Raw genomic sequence first — 15,533 nt, 5'->3', positions numbered from 1 at the left:
AAATATAATTTAAATACTAAAGGTAGCTCCATATAATGAACAAATAGATAGCATGAACAAACCTTGCTCTTTTTCTTTTAAATTTTTTAGTCAGAAAAATATTTAACAATTTATACAGTGCTTCTATACTTTACTTCCGATGATACTTCGTCTGCTTTAACGGAATAAAAAGAAAGCAGAGTATAAATTCAATAAACATCCAACTGCACATGCTATTCAAATTGCCTTTTTTGTTACAGCTATTGTGCCACGTAAATATTTGAAGCTATACCATTGCAATATTTTCAATCCTTTCTATGCATGGAAATATCACGTCTCTAATTTTTCTGAATATTAGAGTAGTTCACTAGTTTTAAAAGTTCAAAAAGCAGGAAACAAATTTATTTATCAGTAAAAAAATATGAACACAAGACTCAATAATCAATCAAATATGCTGCAATATAAATGACTTTAAAAAATTCTCTTGTCCAAAAAGAGTTTCGATGAAGCGTATGATAGCAATGAAAAGTTTTCATCCCGCAAACTAAACCTTCAAAATGATATATTTTATTTGGCATTTCAAATAACATAACAATCTTTAACATGCCTTTAAGCAACTATCAAGAAACCTCCATATTATTTAGAGTAAAATAAGTTTAATAAAAACTTAATTGGAACATCAAAAAAGCGAGGACTATAAACTTTTGTTTCGATTCCAAAAAAAAAAAATCTGCCTCAGAAAATATAACTTCGGAAAGATAAAAGTACTTATCCTCGTTGAACATCAGTTGCCGATACTGAAGAAAATTAAATCGAAAAATCTTGCACTTCTCTATCCAGAAATTTTTTTTGTTGTTCTACCGCCAAGAAGAACTAAATATAGCACAAGTTCTATTAAAGGCCTTTAAATAATAATATTCAATTTAAAAAATTTAAAAATACGGATTATTTTTTCCTTTAAAAAAAAACACTTCTCTCAAGTGGCGATTGGTTGTTTACTGCACGAACTATTTTTTTCCAAAGAGCACTAACTCCTCGCTGAAGATTTCCAACGATGAAACGTTAATCGTACCACGCGTCACAGAAAAATCACGCCACCGAAGTTCTTTGAAAAATCATCTGGCTGAAACATATTTACTCTTATGCAGAGATCAAGGATTGCAAATCATCGCGGGATGTGAAAGGAAGCTGAGAAAGAGAGAATAGAAAAGAAAAAAAAAAGATAGTCGAAAGATAAAAAGAATAACCATCTCAGTTTGCGTCAATCATCAAGATAAGGCTTTGCTCAAAAAATGGCAAAGTCAATATTCTGTAAAAGCAGATGACTCAGGGTCAAAAATTGACTTTCAAAAAGCAATAATTAATGTGGAGTAAGGCCATGCATCAGCCGAGGATGAAGCACCGTCTATAGTCTGTAGGTCAATAGCATTGCTCAAAAGATAAAACATATGTTCCAATGATGTCAATGGATAAAAATTTCGAGATAATAAGTTATTAATATATCACTATTTTTGGTGATAAGGGGGGAGGGAAGCAATAATTAAAGCAAAAAGGCATAATTAATGTGGAGTGAGGCCATGCATCAGCTGAGGATGAAGCACCGTCTGCAGTCTGTAGGTCAATAGCAATGCTCAAAAGATAAAACGTATGTTCCAATGATGTCAATGAATAAAAATTTCGAGTTGTTTACAATACAATCAAAACGTTATTGTATTTTAAACAATTTGTAATATTATAAATTTATAACATTTGTAATGAAATATATATGAACGTGACGGTTCATATATTTCATTAAAAAGCAATAATTTTAGAGGGTAATGACGAAATATTTTGCTTAAGAAATCTCACATAAGTTGGTCATTTGTTAAGCAGAAAATATTTGCTCATCGATATTTAAAAGTATTAATTTTAATGAAATATATGAGGGGTCACGTGCGGGACACAATGAAGGTTTTCGGTCGAATGGCCCTATACCTTAATTTTAGAACAGAAACACATGAAGGATTAAGCCACGGATTCCATGAATGGGATTTTTGTCTTAAAACTTGTAAACTAGTCAATTATAAAACGTACAAAAGGTATCTCGGTACAAATTTAAAGAAGCGGCGAATAACACCGAAAAGAGTGACAAATGCACAGTATTTTGGTTGAAAATGCAATCAAAAATCAAAGTAAACGGCGTCGCACATCAATTTTAAACTTATAAAGTAATTCAGATTTCATTATTAAACTATAACATCAAAATAGTTTAAGAATAGGGAAAATCATTATGCTTCATCGGATCGCTTAAAGCTGACACGTTTAAAAATGATATAGCTTTAGATTTTCGAATTCTTAAAACCAATTGGTAGGGGGTAGGTGGGCACCTTGAGACACATTTCAGTTAATGATTTTTAGAAATTTTATTTTCAAACCAATTTTCACCAAACTTAGCTGAACATGCAATTTAGACATTTTTGCTTCAATGAAAATTTATTTTACTCCACTATTTCATCAAATTAAATCTTCAGAAAAAAAAATTAGAAGGTCATTACAAAGTCCTAACCTGCCCCAGTAGGTGTGGTACCTTGGGACGCCAGCAATAATCCTAATAATTGTCATCTTAAATAATTGAAACCTTATTACTAAGAACATTTTCTGCTGCTGTTTCAAGAGAAGAGACATCAACAGCAGGGATCTTCCTATTTTCTTTTCTAGATCTCACCATTTCTGTCATTTTAATTTTTTAAAACTATACCGAGAAAGAAAAATCATTTTTCTGTATCTCAGTAGCCATTTTCTCAATTTTAGTTCAGTTAAACTCATCGAAGATTAAGTACAAAGACATAGGCTTTTCTGTACTGTACAGCAGCTTGGGACAGTATCCCAACCTGCCTCACTTAGATTGTTATTATATATCAACTTTTTAAAAGTTAGACTTAGCAACACAATACCTTTTTTTTCCTTTAAATTATTATGAAAGCACATATTTTAATTCCCAATTGCTCTCATTGAAATTATTTAATTTCAATGAATTTAACGTTTAAACTTTAAATTGTTATTAAAAGTTTAAACGATGCAGAAATTTCTAAGATTCCATTTATGAGCACATATACTATTAAAACCTGCGCGTCTGTCTGTGTGTGTCGGCAACTCTATCTCCTCCGAACTGTGACTGTCTACCAGGTCAGTATTGGTACCATTGGATGCAGGATATCCAGCGAAAGTTTAGTTTGTGTAAAACCCTTAGTTTATGTAAAACTGTTGTTTAGAACTGAAAAAAAAAGAAGAAAAAGAGATAACGAAATCGAAATTTAGATATACGTTTTCGATAAAGAATTCGACATTTAATATTTTTAACAAATTTGATTTGGAGATTTTTTTAAATTGTTATTTGTTTATTTATTGATTACTTTTTTCTCGCTTAACAAAAAGGACTCACAAAACGACAGATCTTTTTCGCTGTCTTTAAAACTATCTACACCCGATCCCCCCTCCCCCTCGCTCCCTGTGTATAAATGCAGAGGTGCGCTCACGAAGGGGATCAAGGCGTAGACTGAGCCAATAACAAATTTAGAGGGCGTTTTCAATTTTGAGGGGGGTCTCGTGCTTGGGGGGTTCTCTATAACAATTTGAAGAGAGTGCTCCATTGTTTTTTTTTTTGGGTGGGGGAGAGGGGGAAGAAGGGCACCCCTGATAAATGAGCAAGCTTTCGTGAAAATATTTTTATGCTATTCACATTTTAGGTTTGAACTACAAGCAAATAAAATCTAGAAACATTTTGTATACATAAATTAGAATTATTATTGACAAAATAATTTTATTTTCCAACTAACGTCTTCGTCATGAACGGTCTTACAGAGGATTCAGATGAAAAATAAAATACAAACATAACAACGCTAAAATTGCACAAAGGGGTTGTTTCCTTCAGTCAAAAGTAGTATTTTTAGTCACTGAAATTGATAGAATAACCAAAAAATAATAATAATAATAACATGGAGCCAGAAAATTCTTCCATTTTCCGAACAGTTATTTTTTAATTAATTTTTTAAACAGTCCGATTTTTTAAACAAGGTGTGGTCTTGATGACGTCACAAATGATGCTCTTTGGCACATCTTTCTACCACGTTTCCACGTTATGATAAGCAAGAAGCGAATTAAAATTGCGCTCTACGCTTGCTATCAACCATATCGTTGCCAATACACGTGAGTAAAGATGCGAATTAAATATTTTGCTCTGTGAATGGCAACGCAGAATGGCATTTCATCATTTGTGATGTCATCGGCAAGAAATGTAAACAATGAAAGCGCACCGATTTAAGTATTATTTTTTTTTTAATGTTAAACTTAAACAAATTATTTAAAAAATAGTTCGATCCTATGTTTTTAAGCCTGTTGTTACAGAAAAACATACTTTTAAAATTTTGGAAACGACCCCTTTAGCAATTCTAACATTATTATTTGTGTTATTTAAACACCGCTTTTATGTTTGTAACTTAAAAATAAAAAGACGAACATTTTATTTTGAAATAAAATTAGTTGTTCTTGCAAAATAAAGCGTTTTATCACGTCCTGATTTTAAGCTCATTTGCCCTACAATTTAGAAATACTTTCTCCTTTCCCACCATTACAATTAATCCAAAGTAGATTGCAGTGACATCCAACACAGTGCCACGTTACCAAGATTTTTAATGCAAAATAAACACAACAAATAAATAAGTAGCATATTATTTCACAATTTTCGTAAAAAAAATAACACAGACGATTGATGGAAACCTGAATTTGATTACTGGATTTTTCTTAAAGTTATTCACCGTGAAAAGAAGTCCTTTCACTCAAATATTTGAAGAACTGGCATTTAAAAATAAGCGACAGACACAAAGGATGATACAGGGGTTTCGAATACGATAATAAAGTGCGCTACCAAGCACAAACGGGAAAAACTATCAACGATATCAAAAAAAGAGAAAAAGAAACAGCACACGCGTTAAAAATGCGGATCTAATAAAACGCATCGCGCTGACCCAAGCATAAATGTGTTTGACATTCTACGCTTTGGCGAGAATCAACAATTCATTTCAGTCGTCATGCACTTGATAACTTCCTGCCACTAAGACATATTTGACTGTAGTTATTTACCGCGTCAAAGCGCAATGACAATAGACTAACCAAAATAAAAACCAGTTTAAATTAATTTATAACAAAAACGAAGCTTGTTGGTGAGAAGCCCGTCACTATACGGTTACGTTCTAAATAATAAATTAAGGAAGCGAGTATATCACACACCTAGAGAACACTGTCACAACTCAAACACAGAAAATTTTAAGAGAGGAAAAAAATACTAATATTTGTAAAAACAAATATGACGCAGTATAAGTTAGTTAACATTTCAGTTCATTTGTATTTGGTAATGTTCCGAAAACAAACGTTTATGTTTGATCCGTAAATCATAGCTTCGTGAACATCCCTAACATTCGGAATTTTGACTTTGTGCAGTGCCACTAATCCTCTAGGTCAGGGGTTCTCAAACTGGGTGCCATGGTAAGAGGCGAGGGGTGTCGCGAAGTGTTCATGTTATCAATATAGGTATTTTAGTTAGGTTTGCCAAGTAAGGTTAAAAAGACCAATAGCGCCACGTTTTTCTATGTAACATACTAAAAATTCACTAGACCGTCATCAGAAAGCCTAACATGAAGTCAAGCAAAGGTTATTACAGAAGACTGATGTAAAAAGTACCTGATCTTATTTTTCTGGAAGTTTTGCTTCAACGTAGTTCAGTGGAGGTTACTTTAGCATGAAAAAGTTGCATATTGTTCTTTTAGCCTAATTCATGTAGTCAGCAAAAAAGATAAATGTCGCTGTGTACCGTAATTTTTTTACCTGTGATTTTTATAATATGTCATTGGAGTATCGGGTGTGGAATTTGATTATTTGTTGCATATATGCTACACATATATGCATGAGTTGTGCGTATGAGTAACGAAAAAAAATTAAAAGGTTTTTCAGTTGCACCAAATATGATGATCGTTCATTTCTCCTTTCCATGGAAGTAAACATGGAATTTTCGATAATGTTTTTGAAATCATCAAATGTGATTTCATGTATAATTAAAGACTTTCAATTCGTTTTAGTTTAATAGTACTTTTTTGGCATTTTTGTGCGAAGTTATCTTTGCTCAGAGTTTTCCTTATTATGGCCCACGTTCCGAATAAGACCAAATCACTTTTGGTTGCTAAAACTGCTGAAGAACATAACTGAAATGATGCTGAACTGATGTTGCTCGGATTTTTCAGATTACCACGCTAACAGATTACAACGATTGTTTTTGATGTTTATTTAGAAAATGACATTTTTGTCGCCATAGTTACAAACTCTCTCTCTCTCTGGGTTTGATTTCACTCATCTTTTCAGGGCTTCAAGCAAATTTTACATTTAGAAGGTTTTTTTGGGGTCAAGATACGTTTTTTTTCAGGGAAAAAAAAAACACTTATATAGATGAACTTAAATAGCAAAACTTCATCCAAATACAAAATTTCCACATTGCTAATTCACGTCATTTAAGATTGATAGGAAATAAAAATACATAACGTTATGCGCTGTAAATAATCTTAATGATAAGTGTACTAGGGGATGTCGGCCATAAAATAGTTTTAAATGGACGTAACATCCACGTATTTTTAAGCAGACTTTTTTATTTAAATGTAGACCGAGGGTGAAGCGGTTCGGAACTTCTGAGAGCGAAATACATAATGAAAAAACGAAGCAAAATCCAATCTTGGTAACGTCGAATAGACGGAGCAGACTACAAAATGATAAAAAAAATTGTATCATCTGATGCTTGAAGGCCTTCTATGTATAATATCACAATCTACCGCATACTGAAGGCCAAAAACATCAACTAAATCACAGGAACAAAATGTAATGCCAGCTTAACCCAATTTAACAGATATGTGAGTAATGCTCAAGATGTTAGAAATAGTAAGTAAGCCGTTTGAAACGCATTTTAAAAAGAGATGCCTTAACTAAATTATTCCTTCATTACAATGTATAATTTTCAAGCGTTTCTTAGGGGCCATTCATTAATTACGTAAGGGTCCGGAGGAAGAGGGGCGGGGATTGGAAAAATTCCAACATATCCTTACTTAGGGGGGAGGGAGTGTGTCAAACAAATTCTTACGTAAGATTTTCGAAGTCGATATCTTATATTAGAAATCGCGCGGTCAAGTAGTTTGGTAGGGATCATATTTCATTTGCGTCTGGAAGGTAAAAAACGTATTAGGATGAGCTGTTTTTATTTGTTTTACAAAGAACGGTGTAAAACATAATAAATGAATCGCACTATGTGTGGTATGTTTTATTTTTAATTAGTATCGCATCATAAACAAAAACAAAAAAAATGTTGAAAAAACATTCAGCCCATATTCCAACTTTTTAGTAAATATTTCGTTTCACAAAAAGGTTTTAAAAAAAAATTCGATTACGATTCCAGTGATGTAAGATTCGTTATTTTATCATTTTGAAAAACGAAATGGAATCTTATGTAAGAATAGGGGGAGGGGGGTTCAAAATTTGCTAAAATCATCCTTACGTAATTAATGAATGGCCACTTAACAGTTCACCACAGGCACCGTGAAGAGGTTAGGGAGTTAACTTCTGCCAGACCTTTTTGCTTTAAACCATACTGCCTATCAGGGCATCTCCCCTGTAGTGCGGGGATATCAGCGCCGGATCTAGTCGTTTTGCCGCCCCAGGAGATGTCGCCAAGTGCCGCCTCCTCGTCTTAATAATATATATGTATATATTAAATCATCGAGCATACTCTCACGTATTGATGCAATTAGTAGCTACAAAGAAAAAAAAAAATAAGGAACAAATTAGGGTTTTTCATTTTCTTCTCTCCTTATACAGTATTTTGTCATCATGAAACTTGCCGTCCTCAAAATCTGCTGGCTTAAGGCAGTGGCACAGGTCGCCTACCCCAGGAGTTGGGCCTGCTGCCTATCCTAGTATGCTGATGTATATAAATGAAAGGACTATTATGACCCTGAACTTTTCCAGTATAGATGAAATATTCATGAGCTGCGCCAGGGCAGCCAAGTAATAAGTCACGTTTGAAGGCATCTAAAAAGAAAATGAATAATTTGACGACTGATAAATATGTATTACCCCTACTTCTGGGACAATTAATCGGAATACGGAATCTTTGTTGTTTAAAGAGTCAGCATTCAAACCAGGGCTGGCCGCATTGGACCCAATTGGGTTGGACCCAATGGTTTTTTTTTGAAAAAACCCATTTAAAAAAACCCATTATTTAGCCCACTTTTGGGTTTTTTAAAATTTTGTGAGAAGTTTTAAAAAATTAATTAATTTAAATACTTTCACAATTTAAACTTCTTTTTATTTGTTCTTCACCACAGACAATGAACATAAAAAATGAATTTTGAGCTTTAATAGTATTTTTAAACTCTTAACGGCATTAAAAATATACTTCAAAGATTTTAAATAAATGTATTTAACTTTTTTCTTTAACTGGTCAATAAATAACTCAAATTATCTTGACCAAGTCCTGTCACGTCTGATTTTCTCAATATTTGTAGATTGTACAGAGGAAACTAATCTAGTTAAAAGGCTTTGATGTAAATTATTTTCTACTAACCAACACGTCACAAATCTCGAATAAACACAAGGTAAATTTTTTAGAAAAAAACAAATATTTCAAACGGTCGACAGAAAACAGAACAGGTACAGTATTTTCATTATTTTACAAAAAAGTTTAATATTTCTTACCCTGTACACAGAAATAGAAAAACAGGCAACATAAAATTCAAAGAAATGTCTTGATTAAGCTGGAATTCAGTAAAAAGGGATTTAAACTAATTGAGGTTCTACAGTAGTTTTGCATAACAAAATGAAATACTATAAAGTAAAATGCAAAAAAAAAAAAAAAAAAAAAAATGTAGTAATTAAATACGAACAATAGATTTTATCACTCGAGAAGTAACTTTGCCTTAACTGTTGGTAATAATGAAAATTAAAAAATCTGAAACTTTAACATTCTTGGGTTTTTTCATCTTTTATACTTTTCTTCAGAAAACGCTGAATTTTAACTAGTTTGCCAGCTTTTTACCCAAAGATAATTTTTGCACTTTGTCCATATACTTACGCTACAATATGCTACAAGTAGCCCACATTTTCCCTAAAAAAAGACAGAAAAACCCACATTTCTTTTAAAAAACTCAACTTTAGTTGGTTTTTTTTTTTGGGTTTTATTTTAAAAAAAACCAAAAAACCCTGGGTCCATGGGCTTTTTTTTTTAAAAAAACGGGTTTTTGCCAACCCTGATTCAAACAGTTAAATCCCCCCCCCCTCAATAACAATTAACGTTTCCTTTCGAAGGGATGTTTCTTATTTCTTCATCTTTTTAAACATTTTCATCTTCACACATAAAAAAGTTTTAATCCATGCCTGTAGCACAGAATCCCGATGAATCTATAACATTTAGGATACAATAAATGGCACGACATAAGTCGGGGTACCCCCTTCCCCCAAGAGCGATGGAATATCCCTCAAAACAAAGTGAGACCCCTCCCCCTTCTCCCAATGTGATAAAAAACCCTGTAACATCAATTTCTTAAAGATTTCAATGGCACAGTTAGCTCCATGACCCCCCCCCCCCCCCGTCGTGGGCATTTCTGTGCATAAATAGCCATGAAAAAGCCTACGTATGAAAAGTTTATTTTTATTCTAAATAGGATTGCCAGATTTCTAAAATTTTCAACCGGGACGCCAGAATGCCCCCCACCCCGTCCCAGCGTTACAGGTATTCTAAAACATACACACCATTGGTTGGTTTTCATAGTGTCTTAGAAGGGTGGTTCATTCTCAATGCAGTTAATAAATGGTCATTAACTATGAAATAAAAATTTGAAAAGCATAATATGTAGGGGAAAAGGGGGTACACGTGAACATGGTATGTTTTACTAGGATAAAGTCAAGCAAAAAATCTTGAAAAAATCTCAAGTAATGACAGTACGAATCAATCCAACTTCTTGGTCGAACTTTTAGAGCACTGAGCCAGTTTATGTTTATGTGGTGACAACTTCTTTGTTTCAGCAAGTGTTGTATGTAATTTTATCACTGCCTTCTTCAAGCGAAAACACATTTTAAACTAACTAAAAAACTAAACTTTTTGAAAACCATTATGAACATTCAAGTAAATTTATGACAATCTTTTTAAAAATTTTTACTTAAATTAAGAATTCTTTATTCTTGAGGATTAGTTCCGAGGTAATTGACGGGGCACTTGTGAACATAACATGTAGGGGCACGTATGAACAGTTCCCATATCATCTCCGTATTATAAATATTAGTGTAGGGTTATTATAAGTGTTAAAAAAGGCGTTTTGATTTATAATTATTGATTTGCTATATAATGAGTCTGCAAATTTGTTGTTAATAGTTATTACATTATTATGAATTACTTAGGCATTTATTTTATAGTTTTTATTTTTTAAATTATTTTGTTACGAAATAGTACGCCAAAAATTTAGTAAAATATAATATTTACAAGAAAACTAAGAAAGTATTTTCCGTTAACTAAAAACTGAAGTTTGAAATAATTTTTGAATGAATCACCATATTCTGTATGAAGCTTAACACACTAAAAATAAGAATAAACATTTCATAATAAAATATTCTTTGTATTGTAGTTTTTTTTTTTTTTTTTTTTTGACGATCTAGTGATTAGAACATGCTACGAAACTTTAAAATATGGCAGTGAGCAGAGTTATTTAGTTCGGAAAAAATATTTTCTTATTGACTGTTACTGTACACCTTAAACTGACAGTTTAGGTTACAAACCCTTCAATGCAATCTGTATATACGTATATGTTTGATATTAAAGAGTTTTTTCGTTGAAATATGAAGCTTATCCTGCATTTTTCAACCACGTTCATATGTACCCCGCGCTTGTTCAAAGGTGCCCCACTATAGGGGCTCATGTGAGCAATTGAAGACATTTTTTAAACCTTCCATAAAGTAAAGAAATATATTTTTAAAAAATCTGAACAAATTCCAGGCCACAAAGGAAAGACTATTCTATCCTGGGGACATTTTTGCTCTGAGAAACTGATATTTTCTGGGAAATTAATAACTGAAAAAAAAAAAAAAATGTTCACATGTGCCCTTTTTTCTCCTACTTTTCATTAGCTTAGATTTTTTTTAGAAAGTTTTTTTTTTTTTTTTTTTTAAGTTTTAATCTTGCTGTAAAAATCCTCAAACTAATCCAATAGTAGTTTTAGAAATCAATGCTACGAATGAAAAAAAAAAAGATCCTAAATAATAATACAGAGATAATTATTTTTAGCATTTTTTTTTTGGTTATGTGTAATCAAATTTATCTTTTACCGGGACTAGAAGCAAACTGGCCGAGACACCGGACTGTCCAGGTAAAACCGGGACGTCTGGCAAGCCTAATTCTAAAAAGATTTTTTGGAGGCTGTATTGTAACTGATAGTTTTAGATATCGGTTACAAATAACGATTACAGATAGTAACCCGTAGCTTCAAATAACCGAAAAAATACTGTTGTATCAGCACACAAATCAAGTAAAACCTTATTAAGAAATTTACTTTGAATGTCTAACATCATTTACCGAATTTTAAAAGAATTACAAAAAGTAGTAACTTTCCCGAATATTTCAATATTTAAGAAAACCTTTTGCTTTTTTGAGGCAGCATCGGAAGGGCTTTATGAACTTTGAGAACAAACGTATTAATCGGGGCTCAATTAGCATCGGAGCTCACGGGAACTGAACTCAGCTACTTCTTTTCAATTTTTAAATTTTGACATTTTAGGCAACATTCAGGCTATTTACGCGTAAAAATATTGCCGTGGAGGCAATAGGACTTCTGCTCTTCTTTTAGTAGAAATTAAGCTCTGGTGTTAAGCACCGTATTGACATGTCCACCAATTTTAATAAAAGCAGGAATGCGAGTTTAACTTTCAACCCAACTCTTTAAAAGTGCTGGTCACTTCCCCAACAGTCATTGTAATCAACAGTCTTAAGGAATGAAAATTAGAAGAAGTTTTGAAATAATCCGGTATTCTAAGCTATAAAACAAGTGGCAAAATCTTGTGTCTCACTATGATACCAGCCCGGTTTCAGAAACAGGGCGACGCCCGGCGCAGATTCTTGAGCAAGTCTGCAGATTATTTTCGAATTAAAAAGTTTATTCCCACCTTTTTGCACGAATCTGTCAAATTTAGAGTAGAAAAATACAGTAAGGAATGAAGAAGAAAAATAGGTAAAAATAAAAAAGGCGCCTAAATCTATACGGGAGTCCCTATAGTGGCTGAGAGGACAAATGCACTTGCTCCGGCAGCTACCTGCGCCTCAGTTATATTAAATATATTATTATATTAAAGAACTTTAAGCCCAAGTTTTCCAAATAATTTGTAAAAGAAAAAGCATTCTACTTTCAAGAGTTCCTTGGTGATGTTTTATAACAACTGTTACGACTTATCGTATGCGAACTTACCCCGGGGGGCTTCGGGGTGCAATGCAATGCAATGTAAATTTCAATCATGAATGCTTTTTTTAATATAAAGGCTAAAAAAGTCTGCTACCAGGTTTGCCAGTAATTAAAATATGTATGATAGGTTTGCCAGACGTGCCGGTTTGACGGGGATAGTCTCGGATTTTAAACAAAATCTCGGTTCCCGGCCGGTTTACTTCACGTCCCGGAAAAAGATAGATTTGATTACAAATGTCCAAAAAGGTCTAAACGTAGTTAACTGTGAATGATTATTTAGTATAATTACTCTATCATTTGTATCATATTGACTTGTAAAATTAATACCGGATTAGCTTGTGAGGATTTTTACAAGATTAAAACCAAAAAAGACTCTTAAGTCCTATAAAGTGAAAAAAGTTTCTAAATATTGTTTATTTATTTATTCCCAGTGGCGTAGCTAGACCCGACTTTCGGGGGGGTTACTTCTTTAATATATATATATATATATATATATATATATATATATATATATATATATATATATAATCGCTTGGAATTTTTTCCTTTTCTTCTTTTTTTTTTTCTTTCTCTTCTCTCTTCTTTTTCTCTTTTTTTTTTGAGACTAACGTTTCGGGGGGGGGGGTTTGTCCCCAAACCCCCCCCCCTTAGCTACGCCCCTGTTTATTCCTGATACGAAGTGTTTTTTCTAACTGAAATAAATTGTAAATATTTACATCTCGGAAGTGAAATGTTAAAATTTTATCTGCTAATGTCATTTTTTACTACCCCTAATTTAGGTTCATAATTAGTAACCATTTGTTCATAGCATGGAGAATAAACGCTCCAAAAATCAGTCAGAGGTGTGAGCCCCTTTGAATACTAGCGACGCGGGGGGAGGGGGGGGGGTCATTCCGGTGTCCCGGTTGAACATTTCAGAAATCTGGCAAGCCTATGTATGACCTTATGTTATGCCTATCTTTTTATTTTTCTATCATACTTATTCAATGAAAACTTCAGCGCATTTCCAAATTTTTCATTTTTCTCTTACCTTTTGCTTAACCAAGTAATCGAAATTTACGACCACAATAATTCACTTTTTATTCGCTTGATTTCCTTTTTGCGTTTCTCACAACACTTTCCCTTTTTTCTGCAAAACAACTATCCTATTTCCTACTTAGAAATTAAATAGAGCGTAAATGTCTTAAGATTTCTTGTGTGTCTTATTTTCCAAGATTGAAGACAGATTAGCAACTGAACGTTCTAAAATAGCTTTTCAAAACCATTTATTTTTACACTTTTCATATCAAATTTCCACAATTAGTATAAAATGTCTAGTTTTGTTAAACGAAAGATTTCTTTTTATTGTCATTTTTCTTGTTTTTACTTTAGGGTGAATTTCCCAGGAGGAGCTGTTTAATTGTCAAAGTAAAGAAAAGGACAACCATCAGCTCCAAAAAAAGTGACCACTAAAGTAAAAACAGAGTTGAAGGGATCGGGGCCGAAATGTCACAAGCCACAAGGAGTAATTTTTCGATAAAAATTTTTGTTTCTCAAAACTAAAATTGAAAAAAAAAAAAAAAAAAAAAACGTGACAGTGGATTTTATCATTTGGAGAAAAGCATATCTGGTTTTAGTATTGCAGAGTATAGAATATATAATACCTTTGAAAAATTCTACAAATATTTTTTTAATTGGAAATTGGCCTACTGAAAATTCACATCATGTCGCATATCACATTCCTGCCCCGAGCCCTTCAATTATTATCCAACAGTCCTACTAAAATTGAACACCAAATGAGGAAAGAACATATATATTTTTGCCGTATAATTTTCTTCATATAGTAAAAATAAAATTGACCACAGCGTTTTTAAAACTGACAAGTAGTAATATTTAAAACAGTAATTATTTCCCTGTTTGTCACTAAACCGAACTATAATTTTTGAAAAGAACAATCTCTTCAACTTCCAAGAAGTGTAGGAGCCCAAAAGTCTTCAAAACCTGTGTTCATACATACATAAATAGCCTGAATTCCATCTAATATGCGAAAATTAAATTAAAATTGAAAAGACGAGCATGAGCTAAGCTCCAATGAGCTCCCATGCAAATGAAGCTCCGGTTTTTACCATTGGTTAAAAAAAAAAAATTATTATATTTACAAATTTGAAACACCATCACACAAAATGCTGTGAAATAGTAAATTTGGCAAAACAAACTCTAATTTAGCGTATGCACTAGCAAACAGAAAACTCTAAAATATATACAGAAAAAATCCTCTCGATCCTGAAAATAATGCCAATAGATTGTTAAAATTTCTGCAAGAGAAAAAAACCACTAACTTGGTCTTACTTAAGTGAATGCTAGATCTTTAAAACAAGTAAGCAATTGATTGCATTTTATATTTTAAAATTATTCTTTATTCTATAATGGAAGTTCCATACAAAAAGTTTCTTAAAACTTGTGAAAATTAATCTTCGGCTAATTTAATCATTTAGCTAAGACTTTTAAAATTTGGTTAATTTATTGGCTAACAGTTCTGCTGGCGCAGGCTCTGAAGAAAAGTTAATTCAATTTGAAGAATCATTCATTCAGTTCATGTTATTAAATACTTTGTTTTCATAGTCTTTACTTTCCAGTCAAAAAGCTGCGCTTGACGGATAAGTTGCGCCCGACGGAAGATTAATACAATCGAACTAGCTTATAACGAGCCCTGATCAAACGAAAACCCGGATTTTGGAAGGAAATCAGAAATACTTGGTACAATATTTTCAGTAAGTTACCACCCTATAGCCAGGGTTAAGGCAGAAATACAAGAAATACACCGCCAGCTTAGTCATTCCAGCCGAGGATTGCAGTTTCGTGCTTATCAGCATTCATCAGCCCGGCTTAAGGAAGCCAAGAGTGCCAAACGAACTGGTAGCTAATATAGAGTTAGCACTGATCAGACGATACGAAACTGCAGTCCTCGGCTGGAATGACTGAGCTGGCGGTGTATTTCTTGTACTTGGTACAATGTTTAGTCTGTGGGAGCATAACTCGCTTTTAACGAGCAAACCCCTCTTA

The 15,533-nt window shown here is 32.9% G+C and overlaps 1 protein-coding gene across 1 annotated transcript in view; it reads right to left on the bottom strand.

Annotated features, from left to right (window-relative positions):
• The window catches only part of LOC129234104 (cGMP-dependent protein kinase, isozyme 2 forms cD4/T1/T3A/T3B-like), a 140,280-nt gene that overhangs the window by 47,310 nt on the left and 77,437 nt on the right, over positions 1 to 15,533 (bottom strand). The gene's annotated exons all lie outside the window — the stretch shown is intronic.

Source organism: Uloborus diversus, chromosome 1 (assembly GCF_026930045.1).
Source record: "Uloborus diversus isolate 005 chromosome 1, Udiv.v.3.1, whole genome shotgun sequence".
In the NCBI taxonomy this organism is placed as follows: domain Eukaryota; kingdom Metazoa; phylum Arthropoda; class Arachnida; order Araneae; family Uloboridae; genus Uloborus; species Uloborus diversus.
The sequence above is the reverse complement of the archived record's forward strand: the minus strand, read 5'-3'. Positions and strand labels throughout refer to the sequence as shown.